Source organism: Pelodiscus sinensis, chromosome 1 (genome assembly GCF_049634645.1).
Source record: "Pelodiscus sinensis isolate JC-2024 chromosome 1, ASM4963464v1, whole genome shotgun sequence".
Classification (NCBI taxonomy): Eukaryota; Metazoa; Chordata; order Testudines; family Trionychidae; genus Pelodiscus; species Pelodiscus sinensis.
The window spans coordinates 299,533,346-299,550,490 of NC_134711.1; the positions used below are offsets into that span (position 1 = coordinate 299,533,346).

The 17,145-nt window shown below is 44.3% G+C and overlaps 1 protein-coding gene across 2 annotated transcripts in view; it reads right to left on the minus strand.

Moving 5' to 3' along the window:
- The window catches only part of MTUS2 (microtubule associated scaffold protein 2), a 458,817-nt gene extending 441,881 nt beyond the window's left edge, over positions 1-16,936 (minus strand). For both annotated transcript variants that reach the window (XM_075919209.1, XM_075919208.1), the window contains exon 1: positions 16,699-16,936. The gene's annotated coding sequence lies outside the window, so the exon portion shown is untranslated. The remainder of the gene's footprint in view (positions 1-16,698) is intronic.
- Positions 16,937-17,145: the final 209 nt, after the last annotated feature.

A 17,145-nucleotide genomic window follows, 5' to 3' on the forward strand; every position in this document is an offset into this window, starting at 1 on the left:
CATGCATAGAGGACCACCCAGACCATATCAATTTTCCTTATTCACCGCTCCCTTCAATTGCTTACCACGACTAGACCTCCCAAGGGAACATACCACCAGCAGCAGTTAGGATTCAGAAGAAAGAGAACGACTATGTCTAGAGATACCAGAAAAACCAGAGGTATCCTGGAAAAACTCCATCCCCCCCCCCCCCCCCCCAGGGAACACATTTTCCCTTCTGACATTTTTTGCGGTGGAGCAGATATGCTCTTTCGGAAGCCCTGATTTCTTCATGCCACAAGGAAGGGCGGCCTTCCGAAAAAGGAGGTTTTTCCAAAACTTGGTCCAGTGTAGATAGACCAAATTTTAGAAAAGCCTCTTCTGACAAAACTTTGGAAAAAGGTATGCAAATTGCAGAACACAATTTGCTTACCTTTTTCCAACAAAATGTGGCAGTCTATACATAGCCAAAGAGAGGGGCAGAGCATATTCACAAGTCACCCCAGATATGTCTTAACTTGTTTCAAAAAGGGTGTGGGAAGTTACCTTTGAAGATCTGGACCCTAGAAATTATTTAGGTTCTTAAATCTCATTTATTTCAATGGGAAGTCTCCATCTAAATATCACTGAGGATCTGAGCCTAGATGACTACTGCTTTGGTTCTTTGGGTATTTTATTAGCAATCTGGATTATTAGTAGAAGGATCTTCTCCAATCATTTAAAGTCTCTTTTGAACAAACTACTGCTGGAAAGAGGTATCAACTTTGGACCCTAGCTATTGTCCTTTCGATCTTCAGGACTAACTGCCATAGACAGTTCTCTAAAGCCAATGCAGAGACCTCCACTTCATTAAATTTACTTGTCTGTTCTCAACTGCAGCTGTAGGACAGCACACTGCATAGTAGTGACCTCAGATTTGCAAAAGGCCATATGGTCTCAGAAGTCTACAGAATCAAGCTCTCAATGACTAGCAACAACATCCCAATGTCAAAAAGTATAAAATTCTGCTGTATATGACAGGACTAAAGGTAATCGTATTTTCACCAATGTGGCCCAAACTGTTTGAATAACTTCCTTAGTATTTAAAAAAGAGCAAACTAAACCTATTCTATTTGCTAACTACAACAACTGGTATCACTTTGAAGCAGGAAGGTAACTGCATGCCTAACTTTATACTTAGACTTCAGTAAGGTATTTGACTAAGGACTATCCTTCACTGGTAACTTACATCAGCAGAGCTACATCTCTCAGGGTACGTGTAAACTACATGCCTCCGTCGACGGAGGCATGTAGATTAGACAGATCGGCAGAAGGAAATGAAGCTGCGATTATTTTAATCGCGGCTTCATTTAAATTTAAATGGCTGCCCCGCTCTGCCGATCAGCTGTTTGTCGGCAGATCGGGGCAGTCTGGACGCGCCGTGTCGACAAAAGCCTTTCTTGATCGGCACAGGTAAACCTGGTTTCACGAGGCATACCTGTGCCGATCAAGAAAGGCTTCTTTGTCGACGCGGCGCGTCCAGACTGCCCCGATCTGCCGACAAACAGCTGATCGGCAAAGCGGGGCAGCCATTTAAATTTAAATGAAGCCGCGATTATTTTAATCGCGGCTTCATTTCCCTCTGCCGATCTGTCTAATCTACATGCCTCCGTCGACGGAGGTATGTAGTCTAGACACACCCTCAGTGTACATCATCTACATAGCAGCATTATTTCAGAATAAATGACGTTATTCCAAAATAATGTAGCGCACTTCGACTCTACAAGCCTTTATTTCGAAATAATGTTGAGCTGGAGGACTTCTTACTCTGACTCCTGGTAACCCTCATTTCACAAGGAGTAAGGGAAGTCGAAGGAAGAGTGTTCCTTTGACTTCCTGCTGTCGCGACAGAGCCAAAGGCCAAATTAAGCTATTTCGACTTCAGCTACACAATTGATGTAGAGGCAGTTGTGTAGCTTAATTCAACTTTAGCCCTGCTGTGCAGATGTACCCCCAGGAAAAATCCATGTCTTTGAAATCCACATTTCTGAGAGATGCAGCTATGCCAACCTAACCCCTGCAGAGACAGTATAGGTCAGTGAAAAGATTCCAGTACAGCTTTGGCCTTTTGGTGAGGTTGGATTACCCATGATGCTATGAGAATCCCTATCATCGGTATAGATAGTGCCTACACCAAAACAATATAGCTGTAGCTGTTTATGCGTACACATACCCTTAGTTTCATGGGACATTCAGATAAAAAAAACTGCACTGTGCCAAATCAGTGTAGCCCATATTAAATGGACTGAAAAAACTGGGTTAACTGATAGACTGCAAAAAGTCACTGTAATCATCTGACTGGCATCCATTTATTTCTAACAGTAGACAGCTCTTTAATCTAGCAGGGGAAAAAGAAACAGCATGATCCAGTGGTTGGAAGCTGAAGATAGAAAAAATTCAGACTAGAAATAAAGAGCAATTTTCATTCTCTTTTTAAAAAATACAGCAAGATTGTTATCTATTGGAACAACTAACCTTAGGGATATGGTGGACTCTCCATCATTTGCAGTATTGATTTAAAGATTGGTTCTCTTTCTGAAAAATATGCTATGGCTCAGAGACATGATGTGCTTGATGCAGAAATTACTGGGCAAGCTCCTTTGGTCTTCCTTATGTAAGAGGTCAGGCTAGATGATAATGTTTCCTTTTAGCCTTAATATCTATAAATCCAGAATATAAAGACACAGACATTTTTAATCCCTTTGGCATTAATGCAATAAATTAATCATGATTAAGATACCTGGCATAATGATGGTTCTGTAAGTAATTCAATAGGATTTCCACTATAATCCAGCATTAATTAACAGGATGACTCTGTAAAGAGATATCAGATTTCTTTCTGGGGTATCTACTTTTAACTGCAACAGTAGCAAAGAGCCATTCATCTTTGACTCATTCTACCAGTTTAATTATACAAAGATAGAGTAACATTATTAAACATTTGACACAAATCTTCCTATGCAGGCACCATCCTGCCCTATTACTTAAAAAAAGACTGTTATAATCCCATCAGATTTCTTTGGTAATGTTTCAGGCTCCTTCCCATTATGTAAAGTTGTGTCAGTCATGTAATAAAAATAAATTGTTAAAACAAGATCATATTTCTTTAAACCACTCACAAGAAAACTGGTTTTGACACAGACTTCTTGAATTATGCTGTTGTCCAAATATGTCTTAGGCTCTAGGAAATATAAAAGGGAACTATAACCCTGCCACACAATTCTCTGAGATCAACACAGGAAAATAAGTGCCACATTATTCCTTCATTTATGCACTTTGGTCTGGCTCCTCTTGAAACAATTTATTATTTGAAGACCGATAACTCAGTCTCCTACATAAAACGTCCACCTTTCTAGATTTGCAGCAAGCATCCATATTCTGAAGCTCTCCCTGAGATCTGTTGCCCTATTTGACCTTTATTAATTTTGCAATTTTCTTCTTCAAAAACTCTCTGCAGTATTCAAAGAGTTTTCACAAGCTGAATATTCCTAAAATCTCATTATATGTAGCAAATTCATTTAAAAGATTTTTCAAACCTTTTCAACCAGCACTCTGGTTGAAGAATCGGTCTCCCGGTTTAATCATTCTGCGAGGAATCAAAAAACTTCAGATTCAACTTTTCAAATGTCATACTTTAAATATCACCAACAAATTAATTCATGCAAATGGAACCAAACACATTATATTAATGAAACTATTTGATGCCTGTTAACAGGGAAACTTAGAGGACTTTTTTAATAAAGGGAACATCTTAATTATGGCATTTAGAATGGGACAACCAGAGAAACAAATCAATATGCTGTGCAAATCCGCAAATATCTGCTTTATATTAGCAGATGTGGATGCGGATATCTGCAGCTCATTTTTGTGGATGTGGATATGGATGTGGATACAAATTTTGTAACTAGAATCCCTGCAGATCTGTGGATATCCACTTGATATCAATGCGGATATCCATGGCTCATTTTTGTGGATGCAGACAGAAAAATACGAACAGCCAATGGTTAGAGCCTTGCGTGGATACAAAATGTGTATCTCCTTTAAGCATGGTTATAAAAAAATAACATTAATTGTTTAGTTATCTGCATTGGTACTGTTGTGGATCTCATTTTCAGCCAAGCACTGAACTCTACTGAAGCGAACTTGGAAAGACAAGGACATTTATACCAAAGGAAGTATATTTCACCTACATTTTGTTCCTGGTTTTCCTAGTGCAGTTCAGTGCCTCTTCCTTCTGTATCTAAGTCATAATCATGGGCCAAATTCCAGGTACAGTTTGTTGTAAGCTCCCACTCCCATGAAGTATCAGTCCATTTTTTTCCTCAACTACACAAGTAGAAGTCTAATTGAAGTCCTCTTCACACAAGTTGTGCTACTTTAACTATACCAGAACAGATATAATTGTACAGTCCCCTCCCCTCCCAATCAGTGTGGACACAGTTATACAAGTATAAGTGTTTATATCAGTATCTCTTATTCCCATACAGGCAGAAGAATAGGTTGTACCAGTGCAACTGCATCCACAGTAGGTGTTCTACTGGGATAACTGTTTCAGGAAAAATAACTGAACCACAAACAGAAATACATCAGTACAAAAACAAAGTCAGGTAAAAAAAAAAAAATCAGTCAGAACTACAGGTTACAATTTCACTCAAACAATTTTGAGATCAGAGTAAGGCCATTCTTCCAGCCAACATAAAAAACCTGTTACTACTATAGTTCTGTGACTGTCCCACAATGGGCTTTAATACTCCACTAGAGAATTGTGGCAGGGAGTACCCAGTCTTTCAAGGCTCCCTGCTGGAGGTCTCATGGTCCTAGCAAAATTTACCCCAGAAAAGCAGCAGTGAAGGCAAATCCTCCAGGCCTGCCTAGAGAGACTGCAGGGAAGCAACCAGAGTGCAACAGTCTCAGTTAAAAGTAGCTGCAGGAGCTGTTCAAATGAGTTGCTGATTAGAAACAGAAGGGTAAGGCAGGTAGTGTAGATGCTCCACTGCTGCTATCAAAAGAACTACTCCCCAGAGTCAAAGTAATTACTTCCCAGTGTCTCCAGGCCTCTAAATCGAGGGAGCACATTCACATTAAGGGAGCCTGCCTGAGACCAATTTCAAGGCTTCCCTGTAGTCTAGGGCTATGTCTAGACTGCAGGCTTCTTTCGAAAGAGCCTCTTTCAAAAGATCGCGTCTAGACTGCAGGCGGATCTTTCGAAAGAGAAATCCGCTTTTTCGAAAGAGAGCACCCAGCGAGTCTGGATGCTCTCTTTCGAAGACGGCCTCTTTACATTGAAGAACGCCTTCTTTCGAAAGAGGAACTTTCGAAAGAAGGCGTTCTTCCTCGTAAATTGAGGTTTACCGCCATCGAAAGAAAAGCCGCGTTCTTTCGAAATAATTTCGAAAGAACGCGGCTTGAGTCTGGACGCAGGGGAAGTTTTTTCGGGAAAAGGCTACTTTTCCCGAAAAAACCCCTGAGTCTGGACACGGCCTAGGTGTGCTATTTCAAAATTATTATTTCAGGAGTTACTATTTTGAAATAAGTTATTTTGAAATAATTTCCTAGTGTAGACATACACTGTGTGAACATTACAGCAAAAGTGTTCTAAAAGAGCAAAGTAAGTTTGTGCTGGTGACCTGTAGTTTAGCAAAATGGAATCCCTGCTCAGCAGGTCTATAGAGTACAAGCAATGCTAGGCTTCAGAGGGTAGAGCACTCCCTAGCTTTGGACTTTCTCGTCAGTCTCTCTAGTCACAGTCTCTTCCCACATTAGAGGAGTCTTGTGAGGATAAATACATTTAAGATTGGTACTCAGACACTGAGCTACTGTAAGTACTTAGATAAGATTATGTAGCCCTCAAACAGTATCATCCGTAAGGTTGTGGAAAACCAAACTCTTGCCCCACCCCCTACCCTACGGTTTGGGCCCCACCCCCACTCACTCTGTCTCCCCTCTGTCCATTGCTTGCTCTCCCACACCCTTATTAATTTGCTCATTTTCACCAGGCTGGGCCAGGAGGTTGAGGTACAGAGGATGTGAGGGCTCTGGCTAGGAGTGTGGGCTCTGGGAGGGAGTCAGGAATGAGGAATTTAAAGTTTAGGAGGAGGCTCAGGGCTGGGGCAGGGAGGTGAGGGATTCAGCTTGGGGTGGGAGCTCTGGTATGGGGCCAGGGATGAGCACTCGGGGGTATAGGAGGGGCCTCCGAGCTAAGGAAAGGGGTTGGAGGTGCAGCAGAAGGTGCAAATTGTGGGCTCTGAAAAAGTTTGGGAAGGGGGTTTGGGTGTAGTAGGGAGTGCGCAGGTGAATCCCTGAAGCAGCAGCAGCAGCAGCAGCAGCATGTCCACCCTCCTGCTCCTAGGCAGAGGAACAGCTATGCAGCTCTGTGCTCTGCTCCAGCTGCAGGTACCACCTCTGCAACTCCCACTGGCTGTGGTTCCTGGGGAATGGGAGCTGCGGGACTGGTGCTCAGGGTGGAGGCAATGTGCAGAGCTCCCTGGCTAGCTGCAGGATCATGCCAGCACTTCTGGGAACTGCATGGAGCCAGGGCCGCCAGGGAGTCTGCCTTAGCTATGCTGTGCCTCCAACTAGACTTTTAGCGGCCCTGTCAGCAGCGCTCATCAGAACTGCCAGGGTTCTTTTTTGATCAAGCATTCAAGTAAAAAACTGGATGCCTGGCAACAGTAACCAACCAAAAAAGTCCAGAGTTACCAAATCCATTTTGTATGTTCAACCGGTAGCAAAAAAAGAAATTATTCCTTCTAGTTTGTTGGGCTACAAACACTTTAAAACAAAACAAAATACAGTTTGATGATTTTGTGGAATCAGTGTGGCAGAATATAGAGAACAAATGAAACTCTCTGCCTGGTACACAAAGAGAATACAAACAGCTGAGCCCGGGTGTTTGCTGGAACAAATAAGTACAAGATTCAGAAAACAAAATAAATTGGCCAGAACTACAGTAACTCAGGTTGGATCTGTCAGGCCTTATTTAAGGAAACTCATAGCCCAATTCCACATTGTCTTTTCACCCATGAAATAAAGCTGATTTCAATGGATTTGCACAAGGAGTAAGTCAAGACTACACTTGGCCTTTTGGCTTCAATGGGAACTTCACCTGAGTAATGAACACCAAGAGAAAGCAAGTTCTATGCTACGTGGTAAATTATATTTAAAAAAAAACTCATTTGCTAAATTGGTATTTAGTTTGTAAATAACTCCTCAGTGCTTCACATTATCTAGCTGGCATCAGACACTAAAACAACCCACTTCCGCCTCCTGCCCCACCCACACCATCTTTACGCAAGTTTCCATTTTGCCCCATGCTAACAGGACCAAACTCTACAGGGCATCCTCAGTATCCTGTTCTGCCTTCAAATGAGGCACACTAGAAGGAGCCAAACTGTGTAGGACCTGTGACAAACCCTCCCCCATCCCCACATGCTTTATGAAATGGACTCATGGACATGAATATACAGGCAGTCCCCGACTTACGCGGATCCAACTTATGTCGGATCTGCAGTTACGAACGCAGCTTTTCTCGCGGTCCCGCCGCCCGTGTCCTCCGGGGCGAGAAAAGCTGCTCCGTGTCTCCCTGGTCTGCAGACCAGGAAGACGCGAAGCAAAGCCGCGGAGGGGCTCGGACAGCCGGGCAGCCCAGGCGCGCCTGGGCTGTCCCGCCGCCGGCTTCCCCCGAGGCTTTGCAAAGCCGCGGAGGGGCTAGGGCTCCGGGGCAGCCCAGGGGGGGTCAACCAGTGTGCACATTCCCCCTTTCATTGTTAAAGGGGGCTTACTTAATTCTTTGGGGTTTGATCCCATCTGCGGAGTGCTCTCAGGAGGCTGAGCCCTAAAATGCACTCTCCTTGGACCTGGAGTGGTTCAGTGTCTGTACTGCCTCTCGGGGGGCCAGGGACCTCAGCTCGGGGCCCTGGCTGGGGGAGACAAGCGGAGCTGGCCCAGCAGGACCGGGTGGTGAGGAGCCCCAGAGAGCGGGAAGGCGAGTGGCAGTGGCCGCATCAGCACCCGGGAGGCACCCCCGAGGGGTCGTCTGTGACCGCACTCCGTCACAGGCCCCATTGGGCAAATGAGGACTACCTGCATGGTAGGATCCGCTTCCGCCTGAGCTCAGAGTCAGAATCACCACCAAAATTGTGACTGGGGCTTGGGAGCAGCAAACCTCTGCATTATCTTACCCACATACAACATGGAGATGCTCTCAGAAATGAATGACACTCCAAGCACCATTAACTCTGGCCGTGTTGCCATTGTGGCTGCTATTGCACAAATGCATGGGGAAGCAGTCAGTGACATCACGCCAAATAGCCATGTTACCATGGTGGAGTAAGTGGCAAAGGCAGCTATATAGAGGACTAAGCCTAACCCTGGATATCCTGAGATCTATATGGATACCATTAAATTCAGAAGGCTGAAAAATTCATTGCCTGAATCCCACTGTCAGATCCTACTAAAATAGCATTCTTTGCTCCCACAGGTAGGAACATTTTACCTCCATTTTAGCAGGTGCAAACGTATTACACAAAAGGCAAGGGAGTGGACAATCAGGACCAAAAATGGCAACAACTTTGAATTCTCAGACTAATACCAGTCTCTTTACTTGTGTGTGTTATTTCACTTCTTATTCACATTCTAATTACTGGATCTGGGCAGCCCGAAGGGTGGAGGGTTGATGATTTTTCAGAGATGTGAGTTTACAATCTTCAGCAATTCACTAATGATATATTTTAAAGCAAATTTTAAACTAAGGTCCTGTTGACTAACACAGTAAGTTCAGAAACTGAGAGTGTATACCTGGAGTTGGCAAATACCTGTTAAATGACTTCATTATCACTTGAATGGCTCTTTCACAGGTTCAGTATTCTGCTAATAGGTCTGACAGGCTTTTTCACTTAAGTTAACTAGATCCTCTCCAGAGGAAGAAGAGCCACAGATCATGGATAGGAAAAGGCAAGTGGATGAACATTTAGACCCCATGGGTGCCCCAAATTTTCAGGTAGCCTACACAGCCACATATACTGTGTGTGGGAAAATATGGCCCCTGTACTACATAAGTAAATGGACAAAGTCATGAGATCTCCTCATGGTCTCAGTCTGAGTCTGTAAGCAAAGACTAAAGCTTCAGAGACAAAGACAGTATGTGCTATCTAAAGCAGCAAAACAGCACTCCAAGGGTAGAGTTTTCACTACAGCCTCTCTTCTAGCAAAAGGGGACTCTAAACTAGGGATGTTAAATATTGGTTAATTGAATAATCAAGTAACCATGTCAATTCCTATCGGTTAGTCGACTATTCTATAGTCCTTGGAGGTGGAGGGGTGAGGCTGGTAGATCTTGCCCTCTGGACTCACTCCTGAGGAGCCCCCTGCCAGTCCACACTGCTGCCTCTGTATCAGTGTCTGTACAGGGGTGCCAGGCAGGAGCTGGTCTGCGAAGGGAGTCAGTTTAAAAAACCAGCTCCCCTCACGGACCAGCTGCCTGTCCTGTGCTGCTGCCTCTGATATAGAGGTAGCTGTGCGGACTGGCAGCAGCCCATGTCTGGGGGAGGGGGTCTGAGCTCCCAGACCTGGTGCAAGTCAGAACTGAGCTGGGCTACCTGCCCACCCGGCTCCTAATACACTTTAAATGCAGAGCTGAAGCACGGGTAGATCCCAGACCCGTTGCAAGCCAGGGCTGAGCTAGTCTGCTGGCCAGCCTGCTAAAAAAAATGTACTAGTGGGGTGGAGGGAGGGAAATACGTGTAGTCTATAGCATTAACCTATAAGCTTTTGCTTATTGGTTAATCGGCTTATTGGTTAATCGGCTACACTATTGCATCCCTACTCTATCTGGCAGGGACTTTCCTACAGCATAGCAACTCTGCTCCATCTTATCCCTGCAGCCTCAGCATAAGGAGAGTCATCATGGCAGCTCTTCTTTCTAACTATTCCTAGTTGCTGGAAAAGCTGCTTGGGGTCATAGGCAGCCAAGCACAGACTAAAGCAGCTCCAATCGGTTATGTAATAGCATATTGCTTGTGGGGCCTCACTACAACTCCAGTGATGTTGCTATTATATAAGAGGAACAAACAGTGCCATTTTCTGTCAGCTGATGCTTTAAAAAGCTGAGCATTTACAATTGTTCTGGGTTCATCGACTCTAGAATTACAGCTACAGTCTGATCAGTTTTATTTCAAGGCTGCTCTGACTTATGCTGGAAATAGCAAGTCTCTGGCTAGTACCAGAACTGGAGATTCAAAGAGGTCGAATTAAGTCACCTTTGCCCCACAGTCTTAGGTCCTGCCCCAAAAGCAATTTTGAGAGTCCCCAAAACTGGGCCTTACAGCTTTTATTTTCCCAGCATCACCTCCACAATCTCTTGGAATCAGAGCGTCTGTTTACGTGAGTAAAGGACTGAAAACTCTGCTGTGTCACCTAATAGTCTGTGAGCTGGCACTGTTCTCATTTGATATAAAAAGACTTTGATCAATGAGAGCTGTAAGATGAAGCCTGCATTTTTAAAAGACATTTCTTTTTCTACTTAGACTGAACAAAATAATTGCACTATCCACAGGATCTTATATTTGCAAGCATGCAAATATCTACGAAATAAAACTTGTTGTTTAAGACCAGGTTATATACAGATTAGCACCTATATACTATGTTAGAGGAGCTGTAAATATCTGGGACAAACAGATATAATTGTCTCACTTCTTCACAGAGGGAAGAGTCCTGTTAAGTCATCTTGTCCAGGATACTGTCAAAGTAGGGCTATTTCCTTCTCAAGTATATACTGAAGTTTCATCCAGTCTAATTTTTAGGTATTTATTTGCTTTATAGCTTGCAAACTAGGATTTAAAAAAACCAAAACATTGATTTAAATGCACTTTGAAGTTCAATCCCAAGAGCAGCATGCATCTGAGAAGCATCAACCAAAGCATAGTGTCTTGAGAAAGCAAGGATTGAAGTTCATGAAGCAGCCTTGCATATTTCTATAAGAGATGTCCTTTAGCTGGGCCACAGATACAGAGTATAGTCTCATAGCAATGACCTTGGGATACATCAGTGGTGCCAGAACTGAAGGGTGGAGAACGTCAGGGAGCCAGGTGGATTTGGGACCTGGGACAGAGAAGGGATTGAGCACCTCTGAGGCCTGGATTAAGCTAGTGCCTGTAGCTCTATATATCCTTAGCACATGGTCTGAAGATGTGTAGGCAGCATGTATGAGTCGAATGGTCACTGCTATCTAAACATCTCCAGCTGAGGGTAAATGAGGTGCATGCAATTCGTAAGAAAAGGAGTTGAGGGGGGGGGGCTGGCAGTTCTTAAATATGTAATACTAAAGACTCCGCATAAACGATTCCAGTGCAATAGATAAGAGCCACTGTAACCCAATACTGCTGCACACAAAGCTTCTTAGCTATTTAAAACCCCAAAGGGATACATACAGGAAATGGAAGGAGGGGCATGTCACTATGGCCATATACATGAGAACATCACAAGCATGAAAGGACAAAAGTCAGAAAGACAAGGCAAAGAATAAGTCACAACTGGCAAGGAATGTTAGCAACAACACAAAAGGGGTTATTCAAACATGTCAGACAAAAAACAAAAGATCAGGGTGTTGGTGTGCTTCTCAGTGGCGAAGGTGAGCTGGTAATGGAAGATGATAGGAAGGCCGAGCTGCTCACAGTATTGCACTTTGTTTCAGTTTTCTCACAAAATAGCATGTGACCAACTGACTATCAAAGGCTAGGTCTAGACTGCAGAGCTTTTCCGAGATACCGGAGGTATCCCAGAAAAGCTTTGCCGTATCCAAGGAATGTGTCCACTTTTTCGGAACAATTTCCAAAAAAGCAGACGTGTTTTCACCATCCCTGTAATCCTCATTGTATGGAGGCAGAAGGGACGTGTTGAAAGAGGAGGTTTTTCCAAAATTTGGCCCCATGTAGACAGGCCAAATATTGGAAAAGCCTCTTTCAAAAGAAAAGCGAAAAAAGATTGTGAACCGCAATTTGCGTATCTTTTTCTGACTTTTCTTTATAGTGTAGAGCTAGCCTAAGTTATAGACAAGAAAGGGAAAGAAATGCAGATCAGGATAAGTAAACAGTGCATCAGATCTTCAGACCAATGTGAATGAATTCAAGTCATCAGGGCCTGATGCTATTCAACACAGGTACTGAAAGAATTCTCAGAGCCCTTGGCAATAATATTTGCCAACTCATGGGTGACAGGAGAGTCCTGGAAGACCGGAGAAGGGCTAAGGTAGTGCCCATGTTTTTAGAAAGGGGAAAGAGGAAGAGCTGGGGAACTATGGACCAGTTCATTTAATTTCAATACCTGGGAAGCTATTAGAGTAATATATAAAACATTCACTTTGCAAATATCTGGAGGATGAAGAGGGGACTAGCAGCCAGCATGGACTTACCAAGACCAAATGGCTTGATCTCCTTCTTTGACAGGGTAACTGGTTTGAGGCTAGGCAGAAATGTGATAATATAGTGTACCTGGATTTCAGCAAGTCTTCTAATGGGGCCGCACATGGCATTCTGATAAGTAACCAGGAGAAATGCAGATTTGACAGAACTTCCATTAAGTGATGCATAATGGACTAAACAATTGCACATGAAGAGTATCCATGAATGGAATGATTTCATATCAAGAGATCTCAACTGGAGTTCCATAGGGATGGGATCTAATCTGGGTCCCGTGTTTAACATTTTGATTAATGACCTGGATGTTGAATAGAGAGCATGCTGATCTAATTTACAAATAACAAATCTGGGTGGGAAGAGGTTGGGGCTAATACTTTGAAGGGTAGAGGTAAAATTCAACGAGATCTTGATAAATTGGAGAACTGGGCTATAGACAACAAAATGAAATTCAACAAAGCCAAATGTAAGGTACTACCCTTATGGAAGCAAAAACAAATGCACAAATACTGAGTGAGGGATAAATGGCATGGCAGCAGCATTTCTGTAAAGGATGTGGGAGTTGTGATAGTTCACAATTTCAATGTGAGTCAGCAATATGATTATTGCAAATTAATAATAATAATATTAATAATCCCACAAATGCATTTTAAGTTGCACTAACAGAGGCATAGCATGAAAATCATGTGAGGTGACATTACTGTTCTACTCAGACCTCAACTGCAATGCTGTGTCCCCTGTTTAAGAAGGATGTAAAGAAACTGCAAAGGACTCAGAAGTGAGTGGCAAAAATGACCAAAGGGATGGAATGCAAGCCACAAGCGATGGCAGAAGGAAATGATTACGTTTAGTTTGGAAAAGAGGAGATGTGAGGGAGGACACCTGACAGCAGTCTTAAATATTTGGAGGCTTCCCTAAAAGTTGTCCTCTTGCCTCAGAAGACAGGATAGAGAGAAATGAGCTCAAATTCTAGCATAGCAGATTTAAATTAAATCTCAGAGAAAACTTCTTAACTATAAAAACGCAAAGCAGCCCAGAAGCACAAACCAGGCCATGTGAGGTCCTGGGGAGCTACCTGGAATTTGCTCAGCACAGAACAGTGCATTGTCAGGAGAAGAGCTGCATTTGGCTGATCACCTAGAAAAAGCCTAAAATCTAAGCAAGGAATTTAGCCTGAATGTGGCTAGAAGGACAATGCATAAGACTGATTAACCCAGAGGCAGTGAGTTTCTGGCGAAGCAGCTGACTGAAGCTTTTGTTTATGTTTTCATGTTGTCCTTTTCTGTTAAAAAAACGATACCCACTGGTGAATGTGCTTTTTAATATTAGAAAAGCTTTTTGGACTTGTTTGTGTTATGGGAAACTAAGGCACGGGGTCACCTGCAGCACCACACCTGACCACAAGGGGTGCACTGGGGTGATTGCTACAAAAACTGTTTCTAACTCTAGTATGTCATGGCAAATGCCATTTAACATAAATAAAATATTGCTTCCACCTTTAATAAGTTATATCTGAGCTCTTTGGCAGTATTGTATTATTCTTCCTTAAGAGTTCTGGTGTCCTGGGCTTTGCTTTTGCAAAAATAAACACAAAGTAACTTATTATAGAATTCTGCACAACCCATCATTAATAAAACAATGGATACAAGACATTTAGGAAACTTCACCATAGGAGAACACTTGCTATAAAGGAGAATGACAAACTGTGTTTGTTTATATCCAGACACCAATTAATCAGATTCATATGCACAGAACGTTACTTCTTGTTACATGAATAATAGCTAAAGTGATCCTTTATCACATTATTTAAAACAAAGCCTACCCCTTCACACCAGATAGAGCCAGGATCCACCTTTCTACCAAGTGTTGTATTGATAAGGAATGGTTCTTTAGAGACACTGCTCAACAGTGAAAAAGATGGCCTATCAAGGACAGTTTTCTGATAGCCCAAATCCAAGGCAAAAATATAGAAGTTAATGTAGAGAAGGCAGCTAGAATCTACCTGAAAATACAAAGGATATAAAAGCTAATCCTGCATGAAGCCACATCCCAAATGGCAACCCCAGGAATTTAGATCCTATTTCAAAATGCAATTTTAATTAGGGAGTTTTTACCAAGTGCTTTTGTAACAATCTTATACCCATCCTTTGCAAAGTATAAGCTATTGTGTGTGAAGAAATACATTGCACTAGTAGTAGGAAATGTTTCTATCAGTAACAAAAACAATAACAATGTTCAAAGTAAGTTGTTTACATATATTTAAATAACTTAAAGGCATCAGACAATAATAAGAGCCACAGTGGTTTGCCCCCAGTAAATTACTATAACATGGTAGGGACCAGTGTAATCTAAAGGGTAGACTAACTATTGATCTTATTCTGCAGTCATGGGGCTTTTGTCTGAGTAAGGACTCCAGAGTCAAGTCCTATTTAGCCCTGTGACTGAAGATATATGCTAGTCCAGTGATCCGCAACGCGGTGCCCGCTGGGGCATTTATGTGCACCTGCCGAGTGACCAGGGCCGGCCCAAGCCATTCTTGCGATGTGCAGCTTCTGCCCTGGGTGCGCGGCACATGTGCAGTCCCATCCCCGGGCACGTGGCGCATGCGTGGCCCCGCCCCCGGGTGCCCGGCAGCCCCAAAAGGTTGGGGACCACTGTGCTAGTCTATAACCTATAGTATCTACTATTGTTTATAGTAATTAGGTGCTGCAGAGGGCTGCTAAAGTAAGACTGGCCACATTGGGTCAGAGCATCACCTTAAGTAAATTAGCTAAGCTCCTCTGAATCTAGGCGCTGCGGATGCTTGCACTTGTCAGAAGGTATCCAACACTCTGCAAGATTGAGCTCAAAAACTGTGTTGCTGTTGTTAAAAGTGAGCACCTAACCAGACCTTTGGTCCTTCATTGAGATGCTGTACTGGGCTAAATGGCACCTTAACTATTTCACTCATTAGGTTCCTTAGAACTTTTCAGGGGACACATGATCAAAGCCTGGGGATGTTACTTTCTCCCTCTTATGCATTTTAGAAGCAGTATCAAAAAGTGTTTCACCTATACAGGCACATATAGGCAGTAATAGCTCTATCAATATATGGATAGTCTATGGATTTTTTGATTCAGTATGTTTCAAAGAAAATCACATTGTTATTTAAAATATAGTGGCACCACTTGTCTTATTTAAAGTTTTTTCAATTTATTTTTTCTGTATTAACTCTTTTACTAGACAAACACCTAAGGATTAATAAACAAACAAGATAACCTCCTTCCAGGGAAGGATAAAATACATCTCACTCTCCCTAGAACAATTCTATGCAAAATTAAAAGTAAGCTCAGTGGACCCAATGAACAGACCACAAAACAAACCAAAAACAAAAATCAAGCCCCTTAAGAGCAATGCTGGTCAGTGATCCTACAGGGAAATGCCATCTTGAAAAAAAAGATATTTTTAAATGTGCTTACATGTATGGTAACAAGGAGGAAGAGAACATTCAAAGTTTAGAATGACAGACACTTAAGCCTTCGGGTCACCCACTGAGGTCTCAGTGCGCATTCCCACACCAGATGTGCTTGTTACCCCTAAGATGGGAGGAGGCGGCAGTGAACGGGCATTTCTTCCCGGGCATTAATCGGACACCAGCACAGATGCAGCCTTCACCTTTCCCCGAACCTCTAGAACACTGAACAGTTGACTGGTCTCAGCTGACCCCCACGATGCAGCCCAGCTTCCCCCATCATCCCTGCTAAGTGACACGAGCAGCCCGCCGAGGACGAGGTGGCTCCCTCAGACGCTGCAGTACCTGTCCCAGCCCCAGAGGGCTAGAAATGCCGGCGGAGCTCTCCCTAGACGTGAATAGCAACGCGCATCCCGCTCTGGGTGGGGAGCTGGCGCTCTGCGTGCGGCTGGAGCGAAGGTGCCTCGTGCTACTGGGGTGGGGGCGCGCGGCTGTGGCTCAGGGCTGGAGAGGGGGCTACCTGCGCAGCTGGCCGGGGGCGGGTCGCGCGCGCCCCCACAGCACGCAATGGCCGGGCTGGTTTTGTTTGGGGCTCTGCTCAGTGAGGCTGGGATGGGGGAGGCCGGTCCTGTGCTGCCATGGGGGGAGCGGGCATTAGTCCCCGAGGGGGGTAAAAACTTGCGCAGGCAGAGCCGCGGCTGGGAGGATGCAGGGCACCCGCAGAAACCCTCCGTCGCCGCGTGGCCGGGTCCGAGAAGTCCCCGCCCGCGCCTGCCCACGCGGGGAGCAGCTGCCGGGGGCAGGACGCAGAGTCCGTACCTGGGGCCGCGGCGCACCCGTCTCCTCCTCCAGGACAAAGGGAAGCCGGAGCCGCGCGCCAGCTCCCAGCCGATGGCTCCCGCTACAGCCTCACATCGCACCCAGGCAGTGCGAAGGGGAGCTGCTGGCACCGGCAGGCGGCTATATATACACCCAGCGCGCAGCCTCCGCCAGCGGCGCCCGCTGCCTCCCAGCTCCCCAGCCTCCCGCTGCCGGCCACGGCAGGAGCCACAGCGCCCTCTGCAGGCACATCGGCAGCGCTGCCCCTTGGAGGCTGATTTTCCAACTGAGTCCAGTCTCCCTAACATCGTACCGCTGCAGCAAAGAAAGCTCCTAGGATTGTGGGCTGCATCTTTTTTTTTAAGTAGCAACTATTTCTAAGGCTGTTCCACTTTAAATAGAGCTATTTCCCGGCTCTGTGGGCATTTATTACGGCCATTCACAGGT